The following is a 22,495-nucleotide window of genomic DNA, read 5'->3' as shown; positions in this document are numbered from 1 at the left end:
GTTTACTTTCAGTTATCCAAAGTTGTCTGCACTTGGATAATTTTGACGAAATAATAACAATTCAATACGATTCAGTTCATTAACCATAGGATTGAGTAGTAATGAGATCTGTAACTTTGAGACACACCTCAACGCTAGCTTATCAAGTCAAGTACAATATTATTCTGCACCTATGAATTTAAACTTTAAGCCAATATCTATACTTCAAAGTTTTGATAATAAACCATTATAGAAAAAGAAGAGATTTCCAATTCTTAATTCTTTGTAATTCTTGTTTCGTAATTCTTTGTAATTTTGTTTTGTCTTGTTTTGTGTTTTTAATAAATTGAAAAATTGAGATAAAAAAATTTTGATTGAGATAATTGAAGAACACTATGAGCTAGTGAGCTAAGACTATGAGCTAGAAAATCCACCTCAGAAAGACTATCGTAGAGACTACCTCATAGACTATCTATGAGCTAGTGAGCTAAGACTATGCGCTAGAAAATCCACCTCAGAAAGACTATCGTAGAAAATCTGAAATGCCTTCATTATTAGAAAAAGGTTCCCACACATTAGATTCATAAAATTACCACATAGATCGCATTATTGTTTATGTCTAGTGGAGAGGGGAGACTTTTTTTATATTGTACAGTATATGAAAAACTTTCGTATTTTGGGACTCCAGAATTCTCATGAAACAAACTCCACATTTGAGTACTTATGTCATTGTGAACAGCAAAAAAGCTACGCTGAAAAAGCGGGCCCTTCTTGTCGTGGAGAGTCCTGTTGACTTCTGTTTGAAGAGAAGAGGGTTTTGAATTGTGGTTGATTCTGGGGGAGATTGTCCAAGTGCAGCTACTTAGAACAGTGTTTAGCTGCTCATTTGAACTCGTCTCACTTCTCTACTCCACTTAGAATGCAAAAGCTTTGAATTTTTCAACCACGACTTACAGGAATATTTTTGTAGAATACGAATGTTGCAGGTACAGTAATTTCCATCTTCGACACATCCACAGAGAAAGAAAGAGAGAAATTCTACTTTGTGACACATCATAAAGATTTGTTGAAAGTGAAAACCTAACCCTATTATGTAGTTCGGGAAAGAGGAGGAGTTGCGATCTGCCTGACTTTTCTCTCCCAATTATTTTTTATATGTTTTAGTTCCAATGGATAAATAGCAAAATTAATATACCTAATATAAATAATGTTATTATATTTCACATGACAATCACAACTTGTTTGTCTTCGACTATAGATTTTTGAAAATGTGTATAACCTAAATTCGGAATGCTTTATTAATTGAAATAGATACAGTTTAGGAAATAAGCCTATTGGATCATCTAAAAGTTTACCAAACTGTACAATTGTATAATATGGAATAAATAAATATCATGTGAGCACCATCCTCAGCGGAACAAACTTACTGAAAATATCATAAAATACGATCTTTATATTTATTCGGATCTTATTGATACGAATAATTTCACAGAGAAATCAATATGAGGATTCAGAAGCGTGATATTAGATTTAAGTATTATTCAACTTCGAATCGGCGTTATTCATTTATTAGATCAAAAGAATTACAATAATGGAAAGAATGAACATGAGCTAGCTCGAAACTTTTCCGCTTCCCAAATTTAGTTCATTTCATTGTCCGAAGATGGGCCATGTTCATCACATCAAAAATGTTCACTAATTTACGAAGTCATTTAATGAAGGTAAAATACCTTTATACAATATACATAAAATAGCTTGCTGTATTATCATAGAGAAACGATAGCATAAGTAGATATCCCATGGTATACGGCGTTTATGTCACGACTTTTACTGTTATCCCAAGCCGATAGTGAACTTAGTTCTTTCCCATGCAGCTGTGTGACGCTGGTAGTCTCTCAAATTGTGCCGTTCATACACTCTCACCCCAACAAAACAGTAAAAATTTACAATAATCGACAGTAATCGGCTTGAGATAACAGTAAAAGTTGCGACATAAATTCCCTATACCATGGGATATCTACTTACGCTATTGTTTTCCTATAGTATTATACAAACTTAAAGGAACATGGAGGATTATAAAGAAAAATTTCAAATTATCTCAGGGGTTCTGACTAATTACCTTTTCCTAAAGGAGCAGGTGTAACCAGTGGTTACGTTTAAGGGTATGTGAAAAACACAAAAACGATTACAGAGTTTTTTTTTCAGTTCTGTGCTGAAAATTCAAAGTATTATTCTATCAAATTGACAACTGCGAAAATTTAAAGTAGACATTTATTGAAAAAATGTAGCCTACAATGGTTAGTTACATCAGAAATGATTATTCAGTGTATCATAGAAGATAGGAAGAGGAAAATTGCTTCAAGAGCATTAAACCAGCTTAATTAGCCTAAAATTAAAAATCAATGTACGTATTAATAATACAGTAATGGGATGAATTGGAGGGTACTCACATATTTTATCCGAATACGAAGCATGAAATCAAATAAGAAAGTGTTATCAACTCACCTGGAACAAAATTGAAGTGAATGTTATTGGAAATGTATCAGAAACTCAGAAGGTAGTGACAATTATACTTTTGGAAACAAACAACACTGAAGAAAACAATACGCAATGTTTGAAATTCCAAACGCAATGATGGAATGACGGTGCAGCCAGTGAGGATAGGATGTAAGAATGTACAATGTAATAGAATTACATTCTATACTCTCTGGGTGCAGCACGATATCCTTCTATTTGATAGAAATATTGGAACTTGATTCTGATAGAAAATGAATAAACTCAATAAAAATTTAGCTCATTCAACCAAGGTCTATTAAAACCAGTTCAAGACATTCGTGTTCCTTATGGAGCGGCCATTTTGTGCTGTTTTTATGGCGGTACATTTAAAAATACAATCTAATTCAACTGACTTGTAACAAAATCATGTATTATGCATTTTGAAATCAATATTCTGGTTCAGATAATATGTAAAGTCTGGTTCTCAATTTTTTAATAATGAAATTTCAATAATAAATGGTTCAATAATTTATAAGGCATTGGGACAAGACAGAAATATGCGAGGCTAACCTGAAAAAGAGTTCCCGATCAATTAAATCTGAAAATCAACAATTCAGTTTCTAGTATCTTCCTGAATACAGTACTATAATTCTGTCGTAAGATTTTTTTAAAATTCCAATTACTGATAACACAACATGTTCAATCTACAATGATAACAGCTGAAAATTGGTGAACTAGGACTACAAAGAATGGAGATTTTGCATGCATCACCGGATCATGCATGACCTGTAATAGACCTTGATTCAACTAGTTTAGAGCTGGAATGTTGTTCGGTGTTCAATCACGTGTTTGTCAAAGTATCATACAAATTCAGATGGAAAACAAAGAAACAAAATCAATCAATTCTAGGGTATTGTTGTAACTGGTAGGTGCAAAATGTTTTGTTTACAACAGGTCCTTATCAGAGAGTCTAGAACCTAATTAACATTTTATACTCTCTATCCTGATACGTCACACAAAAGTTATTAAAACTGACCATTGAATGTGTCCAATTAAAAACTCCTATTCATATTTCATTCAGCTTTCAAATCAATAATGCAAACCGACTGCTATTTCAACCTATATTGTATCCATGACAAGTTCAACTGCCGCAGTTCCAACCCCATTGAGAAAGATTAATTCCAATTTCAACTTTTCCTCAATGCTGTCAACTGACACTAGGAACCATTATCACAGTGTAGAGAGAAAATTCCAAAAATAGATTTCCACTGAATTTTCTGCCGATAATTGACAGTCTAGTGTTGCAAAATGTCGACCGATGGTGGAAAAGCCCCGGGAAACCCATAACAAGTAGCCATACAAAGCTGCAATAATTGAATAAATTGGAGTGCAGCTTTGAACAAGCTCTCCACAGCGCTAGTTGATCGTATATAAAGCACTCTCAAGTTACCCGAAAGTGTACATAGAACTCTGATTGGCTTCACAACGTAATGAATTGGATCAATTGATACTCATGTCACCGGCCAAATTGAAAAAAATGAAGACCTCGGTGAAAATTGAGGAAAGCTATGAATGATTGATACTTCAAACGTCAATAGATTCTTTTCATACTGTGACTATCTATGGGTATTAATTGGGAAATGATGTTATGTAGTGTAACTAGATTTCCTTTTAGGATCCAGTAAATACTAGCTTGAAAGGTAGTTAGTACCTCTCTGATGTAAACAGCACGGATAACAGGATAAAATGGGAAAGCATGGATTTTCCTATAATGATGCTCACATGGGTGAGTTTTCCAATAGGTAATACGATGGAAATGGTTGAAACTATGTCGGTAAATATTTTAATGTATTCATTTATTCAATATTTCAATTCATATATTACAATGGGAAAAATACATACATTAATTTATAAATAATACTTTATGATCAATTAGACTAATATAGTATATTATTTATCTACAGGCTATTTATTTCTTTATTCTTTTTACAATGGAGCACAGATCAGGAGAGAAAAACTAAGAATACCTTGTACTATTTCTCTCCCAAATTTAGGTAGCATTAAAAGTCCAAAATGAGGTTATGTCTTCTAGATTTCCATAACATTTTCAGTCCAAAAATATTCATACAAACCATTCTTTTGAATTTAGATTTTCAAAATACCAAAATAATAATAATAAACACTCAGTTATTTTTAAAATAGAGAATATTCACTTATTAGAGAAATTTTTTAACACGAACCAAAAAAACAAACTTACTATAATAATCAAGTATCAAATATAAATAATACAAGCAGCAAAATAATAAAAAAATCAACAGACACATTATTTAGCATTGTGTGATTGAAAAACAATGTTTTAACTGACTAATCCACTTTTATTATTCTATTTACGAAGAACAGGATATCTTTAGTACTGATAAAAGTAGATTTGACAAATGAACAGTGTTTTTGGAATATGGAGAAGTTGCATAACATCAATATGCATAACTCAACAAATATTGTGGAACATAATTTTCATGTTAATTATATTTATAATGAAAGATGGTGATAATAATAATGTTGTTTGTGGAATATGACAAACAAGAAACTATAGGTCAAGGTCGGAAAAGCCAACGAGAAATAATTATTCCATAACAAACATTGATTAATATTTTAAACTCATTCAACTTTTGTTTTGAATTGACTATTTCTTAATAATATTCAGTTTGATCATTATTTCTCACTCAAAATAGGTAATTACGCCAATTTTGGAGATAGATACTGCAATAATTATTTTTGAAAATTATAAGTTTGTCATTGTAGTCGAAAAAACGCCCAGGGAACCGCTAAAGGCTGATCCACATTTGGATTTGTAGCCTCTCGTGAACAAAATCGTCGAACATGTTCCACCAATCACAAGTAAGCAATGATGTTCTAGTGAGCTCCCATTGGTTCCAGTTTCGTAGGCCCCATTTGTGTAAGAGTCAGTTCTCACCAATAAGAAGTGAGTATTGTCTTAATTTATCTGACTACGATAAGATGGGATGAAAGAGTTATAAAATAATAAAAATGATTTTATCAGTTGCTATGTTATTGATCAAGCAGAAATAGGAGTTTGAGCTAAAACGTATACTGAAATTGATATTGAAAATTAGAACTAAGATAAGAACTTGTCTGAAAATTGAACTATACATGATAATGTTTCGAGGTGATTTGATTGAATATAATTTTGCTGATTCATCGTCACTTTTCAATATAAAATATTTCATTTATTGATAACAGAAATTAAGACAATTTGAAATAAAATCATAAGACAGGATCAAGTAATTTCTCCAGTAGTATAGAGAAAGTTAATTTTAGTGGAGCAGGGAGGAAAATGTGTGATCCTTTTGTGAAAATGGAGATCCAGGGGAAGTATTCTCAGTAATAATTTCCTGAGAGTAGAATCAACAATGTCCTAAAAGAAAAGTAAAAAAGTAGAAAGATAAATTCTTCCAGTACTCTACTCTTTCCTACAAACAGAAGAGATAAGAGAATAGATTTATTCATTGAACTTGAAACAGCACAAGAGACATTTACAGATAAGGAGAAAATATCCTCTAGAGTAGGAGAAGGAATAGACGGAGAGGAGATATGGAATTAAAAATAGAGTAAAGTAGGATGAAATTCAAATCGTGAAGTGGTATGGGAATAGGAGACGAGAGCAATGAGGGAAGGTGGAGTTAAGGAATTAGATTTGGCTAAAAATATCCAACAATAATGAAATCATGTTGTATATTTTATTATGATTTGTGACTGTGTTAATAAATGGAATGAATGAGAGATGAATGCCCATTGTATGATAGAAGGGTGAAAGTCAAAGGAAATAAGACTTGTGAAAAAAGAGAAGAGTAGACGGAGGATAAATTAAATGAATTGGATGGAAAAATATATTCAGTAATAATAATAGTTATCGTAATAGTTGATAGCAATAAAACAGAGTAACATATGCAACGAAATAGAATCACAATCTTTGTTTTCTTCTACTAGCATAGTTATATTGACACAAACCTCAAGTTACAACTCTCATGTCACTCTAGTAGAAAAAGAAAAACATTTGATAGTTTTGTCCAAAGGCATTCTGACTCTATGCTCCAAGCCGATCAATGATGCAAGAAGACAGCGAAACAGAAATAAATTCAACAAATGAAATAGGAAAAAAAGGACGGAAAATGACTGAAGATGGCACACTAGTGATACAATTATAAGAATTAAGACAGAAAATGGATACTGTATACAGTCAATAGAACAAAAATGATAAAATGGATATAGCAACCAGTCAGACATCATAGAATGTTGGAAGAAGAAGGGGAATGAACTCAGTGAACGAAATAATAGAGAGAAGGGCTAGAAAGATAGCAGAAAGCGCACTAGAGATGAAGCCAGGAGGAATGAGACAGAATATGCGTATAACAATAATAATAGGAACAAGAACACGCAGAATATAGTCTGTGTAAACACTGGCCCATTAATAATGCTAAAAGGGGATCTCTTCCCTCCTAGCAGCCTAGCTTTACCAGGCAGCCAGGATTGGGTTGGCTAACAAAACACTCCTTTACCAAAAAAGAAGGGGGCTGCATACCCCTCGTGAAGGGGGGTACCCCCCACTTCCAGGGGGTGATTTCCTCCCCAAATCCAGGGAGGAAATGATTGATTGTCTGCCAGAAACAAGACGAGCGACTTAATTTCATCGGCTTTGCATTCTGCGTTGTAAAAAGTTAATAATTTTTCGTAAGTTTTCTCCTGAACAAAGAAGTAGAAGGGGATCGTTAGCAGCCAGCAAGTAAATATGTAAAGAGTGAGTGACTATTGAGGCGGAAGGGGAGGGTGATGGATTCAATTTGTGTACAAATTTGGGTACGGGGTTTCGCCTCAAGGTGGTAATGATATGCTTGGTGCAAGAAGGGGACTGAGTGTGAAATAACAATTGAATCGGGACTGGATGTAAATAGAGTCTGAAATAACAATTGAGTTGGGACTGGATACTGGATGTATATAGAAAATTTGATAAAAACCGAATTTGCAATTGTTTCAAGCTCACTACAGTTGTAATGTACACCATCCACCTATTTTAGGGCTCAAGTGTGGATAGTTCCGTCTGTTCTCTAACTTCGCACTCCAAAAATATAAATCAAATCATCTTTATTCCACAATAAACATGATTCCACAATGAGATTACTATTGTAATCTATTACAGTGACATAGTTATAAGATAGCATGAGAAGATATGCTATAGCATAATAACATTGCATGGGAAATCCCATGGTATAGGGGTTTATATTTCAAAATTCACTGTCTGCCAGTGAAGCCAATAGTCCATGAAGTTCTTATCCGTGAAGCTATGTGACGTAGGTAGTCTCTTATACTGTGCCATTCTTACACTCTCACGCGACCAAAACAGTGATAAAACAGTAATCGGCTTGAAATTTGGAAAATGAACTACCTATACCATGTAATATCTATTTATGCTATCTTTTCTCCAAGGCAATATATTAACCATTAGTCTGGGAATAACTTCGTGATAATTCGGAATTAACGTAGAACTTCTCATCAATAAATCCAGCACATTTCCCCAACACATCTAGAATGGAACCATAGAGGAAAGATACAAGTATCTTTCATACGATACAAGTATCTTTCTTCTATGATAGAACTGAACATTATATGGATGTCATAACAGAGAATTTTGGGCTATTACACCAGTCAAGATCTCCAGTCTCCTTATGAAATTTGAAGCAGTGTGAAATCCCATCGATCACACACATTTTTAAAACTCATAGATTATACATTGAGGACAAAATTGAAATGATCAAAATAATATTTTTTCAAAAATTAATATTGTTTAAAACTTGAACATTTTAATATGTTTGATACTAGTTGACAAGAACAGAAATGCCAAGAAAGCAAGAGAAAATAAAAGGCGAATTCCAACATTAGACGTGAAAGGCTAATTCCCACAGTGTATGAGTCCGGTGGAAATATCATTAACATGAGTTCTAATGAAACTTTACATACTCATAGGCTGAGATGAGTGGGGATACATCAATTAGAACTCATAAGAATGATATTTTCATTGTGCCAAACTCCAAACACATTATCACTGATACTGATATGTTGGAATCCAGCCTTAATCGAGCTCAAAAAAGAGATCAGTGTAATCTCATCAATCCAAGCCGTGTTTCCAACTCATATACATTGAAATTGAAAACATGATTCAAAAAATTTGGCACCAATTGAAAAGAAAAAAACAGGAATAGCTGTGTAACTTGGACAAAAACAAAGATCAGTGTAATCTCATCGATACTACGCAAGTTACCAACTCATATATATTGGAATAAAAAATCAAATTGTCAACATGAGACAAAAAATAGTACATTCAAAGCATTTGGCACCAATTGAGAAGAACAGAAATACCAACGAAGCTGTGTAACACGGACAAAAACAGAGATCAGTGTAATCTCATCGATTAGTTTACAACTAATATGCATTGGAATTGAAATTGGAAAAATAACTCATAATTCAAGGGATCTTACATTAGAAACATTTGGCACCAGTTGAGGAGAACAGGAATACCAAGCAAGCAGAGAGTAACTCGGGCATGCACAGAGTGCTAACCAGATTGAGCGTGCGCTTCAAACTTCTCATTTTGGAGGAGGAGGACGAAAAGGAGGAAGAGAAAGAGGAGGTGGTGGAGGAGATGAGAGAGAGGAGAGGAGAATCAGATGAGGAGGATCAGAGGAAGGAGGAAAGGAGAATCAAATGAGGAGGATCAGAGGAAGGAGGAGATGAAGGAGCAGGAGGAGGACGAGGAGGAGGTGGAGAGGATGTAGCTGGCACAGAGACCGGCAACGGGGTTCTATCGATTGGGCCAGGAGAGAATCCTAGGCACCCAGCTTCTCTGCTCTCAAACACAGAGGCAGCTCTGGCTCTGTTCTGCCTAATCGTTCTTCTGCTCCACTTCTGACGCAACTGATGCTATCACACCGATGCTGCTTCTGCTCACTCAGCATCTGACTCTATGCTCGCAAATGTAGCGCTTTCATGCTTAACTTGTGCTGCAGCATACAATTTGCTCCCCGATTTTAGAGCACGGTTTTTACATAATAACAAATCTTGACTGAGTAGCGAATTTTATCAACTGTTTTCATAAATGTTAATATGAAGCTAATGATGATTTCAACTTGTTCTGAAGCTAAAACAGGACCTTCAAATCCGTTATATACACATCGTTTTTAAACAGCCTATTATTCGAACAGAATATTATTTCTATCGACAAAAATATACAGTGGTAATGCATTTTCATATTTGCTTGCTTGTTTTTACATTTGATATATTCTTCTTCACATGTTAGTTATTTACAATCCACATCTTAACCTGATGCCAGATATTTATAATAGAATCGAAACACAATATTGTAAGACAATTGAGAGAATATGCATTCAGTTAAAAGAAATAGGTTGTCCAAAAACGATGTATGTAGAAGACTCGTCATACTTGCACAAGATTCGTATTAACAACATTTTTGATAATCAAGATTAGAACATCCTGATAAGTTCAGTAATTAATTCAAGGGATCTGTTGCAATGAAAACAAGTATAGATTTTTTCTCATTTGGCAGACATTCAAAAGCAAGACAACAGTCATGTTTTATTTATGCAGTGTCTATTTGAAACCCTAATTCCTGAGAATATCTGATAGCGTCAATTGACTTCAGATTCGTTTCCTACATAGACATAATATTAAAATGGGACTAAATAGTACTTGAATGAGATTTAGTCCAGTCAATATAGACATATAAAAGGGTGTGTGCTTGTAATTTATATTGTAGTTCTGATTTTTTGATATATTATTTGGGTACATAAGAGAAGTCCAGAGTCAATTTCTTCATGCAAAATTTCCTTGTGCTAGATACAGGGTGGCCCAAAAGCCTCGTTTTTCGGCTCATTTTCCAGTTGTCAGCTATTTCTGCCAAATCTTGTTATCGGACAGAAAAATTTGCTCTCGCCTTTTTTCTAGATTATGAAGTTCTGAATAAAATGAGATCATTCGGAACTCTCTATCTCCAATGAGTACTGATTTATGATTTTTCAAAAATGAGTGAAATTTGAAGAAAAAATCAATTTTGATGAATTTTAGTTTTTGATCAACAATATCTTCCGATTGTTACCATTTAGATGTATAATTCAAAATCCCTCTGGGCGTATTTTTGTGCTCTACAATCTGAAATCAGGTAAAGCGCCCTATCTCACATAGATTTCCAGGTACACCTGACAACAATGCTCCTTGTATTGTGAAAAACACCTAATTTTCAGCTTCAACCCTCAGATTCAAAATACTTGAATGTTCAAGTGATTGTATTATGTTTAATTATTCAAAATACTTTAGGAAGCATCTTCAATTTGGAGAATTGAAATTTCTGACTTTTAGTACGGCTCGTGGATCCGTTTTGAGATTTTCTTGTGGAGAGCATAATATTTCGATGGAGAATACCGGCTGTGACGTCATCACGTCTCGACAGTACGTGAACTGCATGATAACATGCTCTGCTCACTTCTCATCAGTCTACCATTTGGGAGACCCCTGCTCAAATACACCTCCCACCCTCCTTCCAGAGACAAGAACGTGGTGGAACCTGGTGGCATCGTCTTTTCTTTTTCTTCTTCTTTCTCTTATTCTTCTTCTTCTTCTTTCTCTTATTCTTCTTCATCTTTCTCTTCTTCTTCTTCTTCTTCTTCTTCTTCTTCTTCTTCTTCTTCTTCTTCTTCTTCTTCTTCTTCTCTTCTTCTTCTTCTTCTTTCTTCTTCTTCTTCTTCTTCTTCTTCTTCTCTTACTACTTCATTTTCTCATTCTTCATCGCAGTCTCCCTTTTCAACTTCCTCCTTAACCTCTAAATCAAATAAATAGATTTCTCATACTAATTTCCGTTTTAGTTCTTCTGCTTTCTGTAACGTCGTTAACAATCTTCTATTTAGTTCACTTTGAATTAACTTTTCACTGTCTCTATTTTCTTAGATCTCCAAACCTATTCTCCTCTATTATTTCAGCTTCTATCCCCTCTAGGATACCTGTAATCGTTTTCTCATCTATTCTTCCTTCCAGTTTTATCATTGACATCTTACATCATCATCTGACATCATTCTATCTTCTTACTTTCAGTTAAACTAGGCTCCAATCTTGAATATTTTTCCACATTGTTCTCCACTTTCAATTTTGCTTTCACTTTTTCGTTTCCTCGTAGAATCTCCTAACTCATCGAAATCTTCGTTCACTTTTATTATACTCCCTTCCAACTGGGTTTAATCATCTTCAAACAATCCTTGAACATTTTTTTACGTCTTCCTTTCTCTTACTCAAATTCTTTCTCCCTAATTCTTGTTAATGTTTTATGTTGTCTTCCTCCTCCACTTAATTTTAATTTCTCTTCTATTCTCTCATTCTCCCAATTTTCTATACTTCTTTATGTTAAATAAAAAGACTAAGAAATTGTTAAAAACGACAGATTTTATTAAAAGTAGAAAGATCGGTTTCGGTTTACACCATTGTCAATCTCAATTTCTTTATGTTTTATATTTCTCTATTCAATCAATCAATCAATCTCTGAATATATTTTTAGCATTATCTAACTCTCATTCCTCCCACTATTTCTCCTTCAGTCTCTCATTCTCTTGATCTTTTTGAATTACTTTCTTATCTTACTCTTGACTTATTACTTACTACTTACTATCTCTATTTCACATTACCTTCATTGAATTATCCTCCTTCCTGAATGTAGGTATTGTCATCTACTCTTGCTTGTTTATTCCGTCTTTCCTTTACTATCTCCTTGTCTCTCCATCCCTCTAATCTAATCACGCTCGCACTCTTTCTTTCTCTTACACACACACTCTCTCTCTCTCATTTATCTCAATTTACTTTCATCGAATTCTCCTCCTTAATGTAGGTATCATGATCTACTCTTGCTTACTCCGTCTTTACCTTACTATCTCCTTATCTCTCCATCTTTCCAATACCTATAACCTAATCCCTCTCTCACTATCACTCTCTCTCTCCTTTGTCGGAGGGTGGCATGGCAATGACCCGCATTCGAGTCCGGCCCAGCTTCCCTTCTCAGGGAATTTCCCGGCTGGAAAATCTTTTCTCTAGCCAGACACACTCACGCGCATGTCCCTTCGAGACACACACACACACACACACACACACACACACACACACACACACACACACACACACAACACACACACACATGTCCCTTTGATGCTGCTTGCCGCTCAACAAACAATTGATTTTCGATCAGGGTCATTGACATTTGTGTGTCAAAGCTTCTACCTGTTGTGTATCGGAAATAAAAATAAGACACCTCAAGTATTGAGTGGCTCAATCAATTTCAATTTCTCAATTCAACGATTACAACGATTAATGTTAGTCACGACAAGACTAGTCACGTTTGGTCACAATACTTCATATAGTTGCTTATGGAGTCATGTCTAATTGCAATGACTAATCAGTGTGTGTTGCGTCATAAGCAGCAATGTGAAGTATTGTGACTAAACGTGACTAGTCTTGTCTTGACTGATCGGTGTGTAACCAGCCTTACTCTCGCATACTTTGATTGGTTTTACTGTGTAGTAGCCGATTTGTAAACAATTGTGCAATTTACCATTCAAAACCATCGAAAACCATAAAAAACTAATCGAAAACTGTCGGAAATATTCGAGAACATCAAATAGGAACATAATTGCGAAAACGTCGTAACACACCTGAGGATTATAGATTATTAGTTGTATCCAATCAAACTATAATCTTAGAGCCAATTAACCAAACTATAGAGAGATGGAGAGATTCGTTTTATAAAGTCGACATCTGATAATATCGGTTTTCTATCCTTGTCTGTCATTAGACAAAGCTGATATCTCTATTCTTCTCAAACTCTACACTGATGCCAAATTGTTTTTACTATATGAAGAAAAAAGAACCAACAAAATATAATATCTCAATTATAAAAATGAATTAATAAATCATAAAGTATTCTTATTCTATTATTTTATTAATTTCAAAGGGTACTATAATTATATTTTATAAATCATAAAGATATAGTTTCTTGGTGAATGAAATTTATTTGAAAAAATTGGTCATCATTATTAGCAACATCAGATTTACCAGGATAGCTAGAATCAAAACTATTCACTATAGAAAGCGGTGAGAACAGAAAAGTGGTAACATGTGCTCCTATCATTTCCACTGACTTTATAACGTGAATCCCACTATGGACTGTCCTCATTTTGAAAAAAATGGAGATGTGCGCGGGGTAGACATTCATGGAAGGTAGGAGAAAGTGACAGTGAGAGAAAATTATAACGTAGCCCAAGAAAATGGAATGAAATAAACTGGAATGGTGAGAAATAGTTTGGAATGCAATATTTTAAAACTGGAATAGTAAGAAAAGTTTGGAATGCAATATTTCTGTCATTTTGAGAGTTACGGTAAACAAAATGGAATTTAGATGAATAGACAAAAAAAGATTATGAGCCTAAGGGCCGGTTTCCGAGCTCGGGATCTAGCTAAGTTCTAGACTTTAAACAGCTGGAGTCTGAAAATTTGCTTTCCGAAACGGGGCGCAGTCGCAGTCCACGTTTATATTGAAGTTCGAAGAACTAGAATATTGAACACAAAATAAAATAAAGAGAAAATAGTGTAACGTTTCAACTATTTTCAATTATTTGGGAATGTTTCATTTCGTCAAGGAAAAACGTTTCCAATTATAGAAATGAGAAAAAAAATTATCATGAAAACCACGATTAAGCCCCGTTACGGAAAGCCAATTTTCTGACTGGAGAGCTGTTTGAAGTCTAGAACTTATAGTCCGTGCAAATTTACTTCCGACTTTGGATGGAGATGCGCAGCAGAGAAAGCATACAGCGGGAGGGATACAGAGGCGCGATGTTGCCGTTTTGAAGCGGCCATCGATCTCCAACCTCTAGTGACTGTTCATGTACTCATGCTACACATGCGAAGTTTCCTGTCTGAAAGCAGTCCGACGACTGACAAATCCACCTATTGCTCTATTAATCACTGTAATTGGCTGATCTCCCTCAATTTTTCTGCGCTGCATATTCCTCCAAGTCTGAAGTAAATTTGCACGGACTGTAGCTAAATCCCGAGCTCGGAAACCGGCCCCTTAAGATGTTTAGATGAAAGTTTACAATGGAGTAGGAATATTTCTGTCACACTGAGAGTTTGAGTACACAAAATGGAGTAAAGATAAATAGACACAGAAAGATGACAATGACAGGAAAACAATTTTAGAAATGGGTGGGACAAAGAGACAGCCGGAACAGCGGTGGATGAAAAAGGAGGTGACGACCAGAAAGGGAGAAAGAGCATACATAGTATAGGTGTCTAATTGATGGATGACGGTGTCACCGACACCTGACTCTGACTGTCCATTTCACGGCTTTGGGACTCTCTGAGATGCAAATGGCTCCTCCATCCTCACCCTCACCGAGGTCTACCAAACAGTGGCTGTCACCTTTCACCTCGCGACCCCTCGCACGAGGAATGTACATTAAAATCGGACATGGATAGGGTTGGAGGTTTTCACGGGGGAATGGATAACAAGCATTCAACCATATGGTCTATATAGTTCTATATGTATACAGGTATATAAGTATATAGTTCTATGATAACATGAGGAGTGAAGGGAGATGGTGATTGGAGGGGAAGGAGAGCGAAGATGGGAGTGGATTTTGAATGTATGGATGTGTAACCAACGAGAGAGCGGGAGTGTGAGAGAGAGGAGAGGGAGAGAGATTATAACTATACTATTCTAAGGGCCGGTTTCCGAGCTCGGGATTTAGCCAAGTTCTAGACTTTAAACAGCTGGAGTCATAAAATTGGCTTTCCGAAACGGTGCGTAGTCGTAGTGATAGTCACAGTCACGTTTAAATTAAATTTCGAAAACTAGAATATTGAACACAAAATAAAATAAAGGGAAAATGGTGTAAAGTTCCAGCTAGTTTGAATTATTTAGGAATGTTTAATCTCGTCAAGGAAAACGGTTCCAATTATAGAAATGAGGAAATAAAGATTGTCATAAAAACTGCGACTACGCCCCGTTTCCGAAAGCCAATTTTCTGACTCCAGCTGTTTAAAGTCTAGAACTTAGCTAAATCCCGAGCTCGGAAACTGGCCCTGAAAGTATATAGATCTATGATAACAAGAGATACGCGATAAGGGATAAGGGACATGGAGATTGGAGAGGGAAAGGAGAGCGAATTTGAGAGTGTATTATTTTATACTTATGGATGTGTAACCGAAAAGAGATTGATTGATTGAGTATAATTATTGAAAGTATATGATATGAAAAAGTAATTTGTAATATAATAACTATGGATAATTATATTGTTATGCATCTACATAAATTGGCGGAGCTTTGGACATATCAATGTCCATTCTTCGGAAAGAATATAAAAAATATCCTCCCCACTAACTCTCTAGAGAGAGAGAGAGAGAGAGAGAGAGAGAGAGAGAGAGAGAGAGAGAGAGAGAGAGAGAGAGAGAGAGAGAGAGAGAGAGAGATTGATTTGTTTGATTGAGTACTTTATTTATGTAGATTACAATATATACTGGCTTATACACTTATATACAATAGCTTACAATACAGAAAAATTATAGATGAATTTACATAATATAGACTAAGAAAATAATTATTGAACTGTATATGATATGAAAAAGCAATTTGTAATATAATATAACTATAGATAATTATATTGTTATGCATCTACATAAATTGGCGGAGCTTTGGACATATCAATGTCCATTATTCGGAAAGAATATAAAAAATATCCTCCCCACTAACTCTCTACCAAAGAGAAGGAGAGAGAGAGTGTGTGAGACAGGGTGAGAGAGTGAGAAGGAAAGAAGCGGTATTAGGAAAAGATGTCAGAGAAGAGAGTGAATTCTAGATGTGGATTATGTGACGGTATCTATGTTCTATCACATGCATCTGAATGATATCAGAGGACAGATAAAGTTTTGAGAGAGGTTGAAAATAGTCAGCAAAATGATTTTGAGGCAACAACTATATCTAATCAATGACACTTGAAATGAAGATGCTTCACGAGTAAAATCCAGCTGGAGTCAAAAGAGCTGCTTATCCAAATACAACATCATGATCATTGGATGAAATCAATCTTCTATATATATGTAACATATTTAATTTGGATTGATAAATAAAAATCCCTAGTTGAAATATTTATAGGTCTAAGTGAAGTAATTGGCTAATATCGCCAAAGAGATAACGTAAAGATTAGATAATATCAGACATCCTGGCTAAACTGTACAACAGCCTAAGAGGAATGGAAATAAATTTTGCTACTATATAATATTATATAAAATATTGAAAATTGAGGTTAGGCATAAACATTTAGTGATCGGCGACCTAACGATCCCCCGAGCCATACAACGTAGAATCTGACCAAACACCTTGGCAGAAATTTATTGTGGCAAAACAGTATGCAATTTGAGGAACTGAATGTCTCACGTGGCTAATTATTGTAATGTATGAAACAACTAATAACCTATAAAAAATTACTTAGCATGTAAAGAGCATATTTAAAAACCCCAACAAAAATAATTAAATGTATTAAGGAAGTAGGAGGTTACTGGGCGCATGAATACTGTAATAATTTGCATGCACCAATCAAATAGTGGCAATTGATAGGCGGCAATAGTGAGCCGATTCAAATATATTTGTATATATCTCTACAAATAATAAGAATTTGTAAAAAATTGTTGTATAGTCTATGTTTTGGATATGGCCCGAAGACAAAGAAATTATTAAATATATAACATAAGTAATAATTTAATATTTTAGTACGGTCTATTTGAGCCTTGAATGGCGGAGGAATAGAATATTCAAATTTTTATGCAAATTTAGAAATCGGAAATGAAAATTGTAAAGTTGAGAAACGAGAACCACACTCGCCTGCCAACTACTACCATGGAAGGTCACTAAAAATTATAGAGCGTAATACCTTGCTATATCTTGTAATAATTTAAAGTTAAATTGAATTACTAAATTTCTTATAAGACTTTGTGATGCTCTTATAAAGCAAAAGTCATTTTTAAATAATTTTGTAACCCCTTGGAAGAGACGACTCTGGCTACAATAATCCAGGACCACCAGGAGTTGGATCGACATCAGCAGCTCATAAGAAAATTCCGACACGTGAGTGAAAAATATTGAAATAGTGATAGGGCGCCCTCAGTGCTTCGAAATTACATAAGAATCAAAGCTAGCTCGTCGAAAGGGTTACTTATGAATTAAGAATTGGTTAAAAATACTTGCGCAAGTAAATGTAGTATAAAAGGTATTTTATTAGAAAAGTAACGAATCAATTCATATATTGGAAGATCTATCAATCAAAGAAGTATAAAATCTAGGCTGTTAATACATATTCATATGATCATTAATTTCTGCAATATAATTTGCGATAGTTTATGTAGCTCTGATTCACTAGATGAATTGCTCTATTTATTCCTTCATGTGCCGAATCTCGCACCCTGAGATAAAAATATATTTATTACAAAGAAATCTATTAGACACTATAGAATTTAATATATATATTTGGATTACTAGTTTGTCAATTTATCATGCGATTTTAAGAATCTATTTTAATAGAATTGTCCAAGTCGACAGGTATTAGCAAGCTGATCGCAGCTACATGCAAATAATGCATATGATCATAAAAATGAAAGCACATGGTAACGTTTCGTGCTATAAAATTCAAAGAATAGTATTTAGCCTGTGATATTTTATTGATTTCGATTATTGTTTTATCTTATATTATATTTTTTTTGTCGCTCTATATATTTTGCTCTGATTTATTTTTTGAGATATTTGTTAATATATGATCAAATTGTTATGGTGTACGATTTATTTTTTTATTCCTCAATACTATAGGATTATTATTATATATATTTTTTTTAATGAATTATCAGAACTATTGTGGAAGCTCATATCCACAATCATCAAGATTTTTATGAGACTGTATCTAAAAAAACCACGACCTGATTTTTATAATTATTAAAATATTTCATGTTCTACCGATTGATGCCAAGCAGGAGGCTAATCGTTATTTAACTATAAAAAATAACGTGACAATATATAAAAGCAAAATGGCACTCACTCACTCACTGACTGACAGACTCACTCACTCACTCACTCACAGAACTAAAAATCTACTGGACCAAAAACTTTCAAATTGGTAGGTATGTTCAGTTGGCCCTAGAGGCGCACTAAGAAATCTTTTGGCAATATTTTAACTCTAAGGGTTTTTTTTAAGGGTTTAAAGTTCGTCTTTTAGCATGTATATTCTTCTTCTCCCAATCTCTTGGGAGAGAAGGCGGAGCCCCCTGGCTAGATGGATATGGCGAGCGAAGCGAGCCTGACGGCTAGTTATATATATTTATGTGTGTGGTTTTGATTGGCAGAGAGATCCTCGTTCAGAGAGGTGTTCCGCCTTGTCGTATACCCAATTTTACTCATTATAAACACTCTCGAGTTGATGATTGAATCATTGAAATCATTGACAGTCTCAAAATCATTGAATCGTTATGATCAACCACATCATTGTCGCAGCTCGCAACTCTTCAGATAATCCAGAACGTCAACTAGTAGTAGACGGACGACTATCATGAAGCACACCAAGTTCCTGACAAAAATCAACACCAAGTTCCTTGGTGACGCAGCTACCAACATCATGTTTTTAATGAAATAAAACACTATAATTATCATCTATGGTCATCAATCTCCCACAAGAATCTAGGTAATGATCATTTGGTGACATACAAACTTAATCAGTTCTACATCAACCGTATTACAATTAACTACAATCAAAATGGTTTAAAAATATAAATCCATGAACCACATTTGATAAAACCATCCTTAGTATGAATAAAAGTCCCTAATAGTGTAGGGAAAGCATATACATGAGTATGCTGTACTCACATTATTAAATTTTCATTAATTTGGTATGCCACTAAAACACATTAATCTATGCCACTAATAAGCGACAACAACTGAAGTTACGAAGCATCAACAAGAATCTGATCGTCTGTGGCATCATTTTCATTATTAGTACCACAATCATAAGCATTTCCACTACAGACATCAGTCCCTGCATTAACTGATAACATGGAGCATTGTCAACAGCAATCATGACCATATTCTGACATCACGTATGATATGACAGTCACCATCACTTCCAACATCAACGAGAATCATGGACCCCGACCACAATAAATTATGTGATGAATCTTTCAAATAGATCTCATGAAAAGAGAGAAAAATTGTGATTACCTTTTAAAATGAAAGAATTTGCTAAAGGATAGTTAGCGACCGAGCGATAAAGCTTACTTATCAATAACTGTATATTTGATAAGAGTACCGTTCCGTACTGAATATTTTTCTAGGAAAATTATTCAATAAAATTATAATTATTTTGCAAATAAAGCACAAATTATTACGAATTGCTCATTGATTTTGAGGTTACACTTTGTTTACCATCGATCAGTGTTTTTTAAAACAGTTCGAACGCAGCTGACTGATTCAAAGTATTGTCAAATGTCACGCTGGCTTCACGTAAGATATAATACCATCTCTAAAAATTAAAACTATCCATAAAGGATCAAGAATTTCAAATAAAAAAAAAATAAAATGTATGTGTTATCGTTGAAATTATTTATTATTTAAGAAATTATATTATATGTCAGGTCTTATTGTAACTAAATAGGTCATAGCATGAAATTATATATTGATAAAATGGCAGAAATTATATTATAATAATCTCAAACCTAATAAAAATTGTACAAGAGTATTAATTCATTAACGATTTAATTCAACTGAACCACATGGTAATTAAATCTCTTTGGCCAGCCTAAGCCAATCATAGTGCATAGAAATAGCACCAAGAAGGTGATCGTTTGAAAGCAACACATGTTAATCTATTATCAGACAACAACCCTGCCTTATCAGTTACACTAGCACATGTACATTGTATGAGAAGAACTATGTCCAGAAGATTAAGCAGTTTTAAGAATTACATAAATTGAATTATTATTGTAATTAAAGGAATTGTATTCTACTGCTTGCCACTGACGTCATGTTTACGTCACAAGCGTTCTACCAATGGCAAATTTTTATGCAAATTATTACATCGAGATTCTGAGAAGCAAGGTCTAGCCAAGAAGCTTGGAGAAAGGACAGCACTTCCCTTTTGAAATCCTCACCGTGCAGATCTCTTTATAGTTACCAAGACCTATTTGTGAAAATTCTTGTTCGATTTTAAATGTTTATTTGTGAGCCGATATTTTAGGCCAATCTATTTTTATTTGTAAATTTCTGTTTTCATCAATCGATAAATTTAAAAGTTTAAAGTAAATTATCCCATAATTAATTTGGTGAAGGAAATATTAAATTAAAATTCCCCACGTGCTGAAACCGAAGCCTGGATTGCCGCCGATCAAACGATTTTTGATCTAAAGAAGAAAACCACGACCGCCAAGGAAATTCACGTGAGTTATAAGTTTAAAAGGGGCCCCAATCTACGCTTCGAAAATATTTCAGTGCAGAAAAACATAAATTTTTCTTCGTTAAATTATTGGCCACGCCGACAAGCGCTTTAGCATTTAAGAGCCTAGAATTTATTCATATTGAATTTATAAGAACTTGTAGTTGATTAGCTATCCTCCGCTGCCAGAACCACGACCCCGAGCATTTTAAAAAATATTTTATAAATCATTTTTTCATTATTTTTTCAAAACTGTTCAATTTTATCAATTGTAAAATTCTGTCGAATCACGCATGGTATCATGCAAGCACAAGAAAATTTTTAACTATTCTGTTAATGCTAAATTATTATCAACCTGTAAATCAATTCCGAACCTGCACTGTATGATACATATTTTATTATAATATATTTCAGTTTTGTTAATTCGCTTCTGAGTTCGATTATTTCTTAAGCCTGTCAATTATTGTGTCTGATACGTTCTATATCATCAAGAACGATCGAATACGATCATTAGAATAATTGAATTAAGCTGGATATTGGAACAGGTCTAAGTGGATGTAGCGAGTGGGGTCAGATCGAGATATTTATTCTTTGTCCTTACCTGCTCATATATCAGCTTTTATCTGTTACCTACCTCGACTTAGGAGCGAACGCATCAATTGTACAGCAGTGGCAGCCATAGATCATATAAATTCCTACAATAGAGCTTAAAACCCGACAAGACTCTGTTCTCGAAGTATATTCTGAACGATATTGGTCCAAATACCGTATTTTAATCCTTCAGAACTTATTAGAGACGCAGTCCCGTAAATTATCTACATCGGGATTTTTGCTCGACCTGTATGATTTTGTATGCTCATTCTTCACAGGTAATAATTTTAAGGTATCCGTCTTCAGTGTTTAGCGATCGCTACACTGCTTATAAAATTTCGTCACTATACAATTTGTCATTAGAAGAATCAAGGGTGAGCGAGCGTTTAGGCCTCCCGCGATTCCGACAATTGTATTGAATCTTGTAGTGAATCAATCAGTCTGGTGTACATTCAGCGTCCACGCACGCAATTACAAAATTTATAGCCGCTACACCATTGACTCAGTACAAGATTCATTCTACATGTGTGAAGCCGTTAAAAAACGCACCACATGATTTGCCGGCCCAACGTGAGGCATTTAGATTCAGCACTACATGATTTGGCAAATCTCTCTACATATGTGAGGCGAGTAAAATACCGCACCACATGATTTGGCGCCAACAGTGATAGGCATTGAAGAGGTGGATAATCGACTACGAGGATTATTTAGTTGCTCAGTATACTATAGCGCTGACAACGGGAAAATTTTTTGAAAAATTCATGGTTGTGAATTTCTTCAATTTTAATATTAACTGTTCACTGTTATATAAAATAACAAGAAGTACCATACCCAATTTTTGA

At 34.4% G+C, this 22,495-nt stretch overlaps 1 protein-coding gene across 1 annotated transcript in view; it reads right to left on the bottom strand.

Annotated features, from left to right (window-relative positions):
- LOC111049358 (protein timeless homolog) overlaps positions 1–22,495 on the bottom strand; it is a 249,705-nt gene that overhangs the window by 133,268 nt on the left and 93,942 nt on the right. The gene's annotated exons all lie outside the window — the stretch shown is intronic.

Source organism: Nilaparvata lugens, chromosome 8 (assembly GCF_014356525.2).
Source record: "Nilaparvata lugens isolate BPH chromosome 8, ASM1435652v1, whole genome shotgun sequence".
Classification (NCBI taxonomy): Eukaryota; Metazoa; Arthropoda; class Insecta; order Hemiptera; family Delphacidae; genus Nilaparvata; species Nilaparvata lugens.
This window is presented reverse-complemented; position numbering and strand designations above follow the sequence as displayed.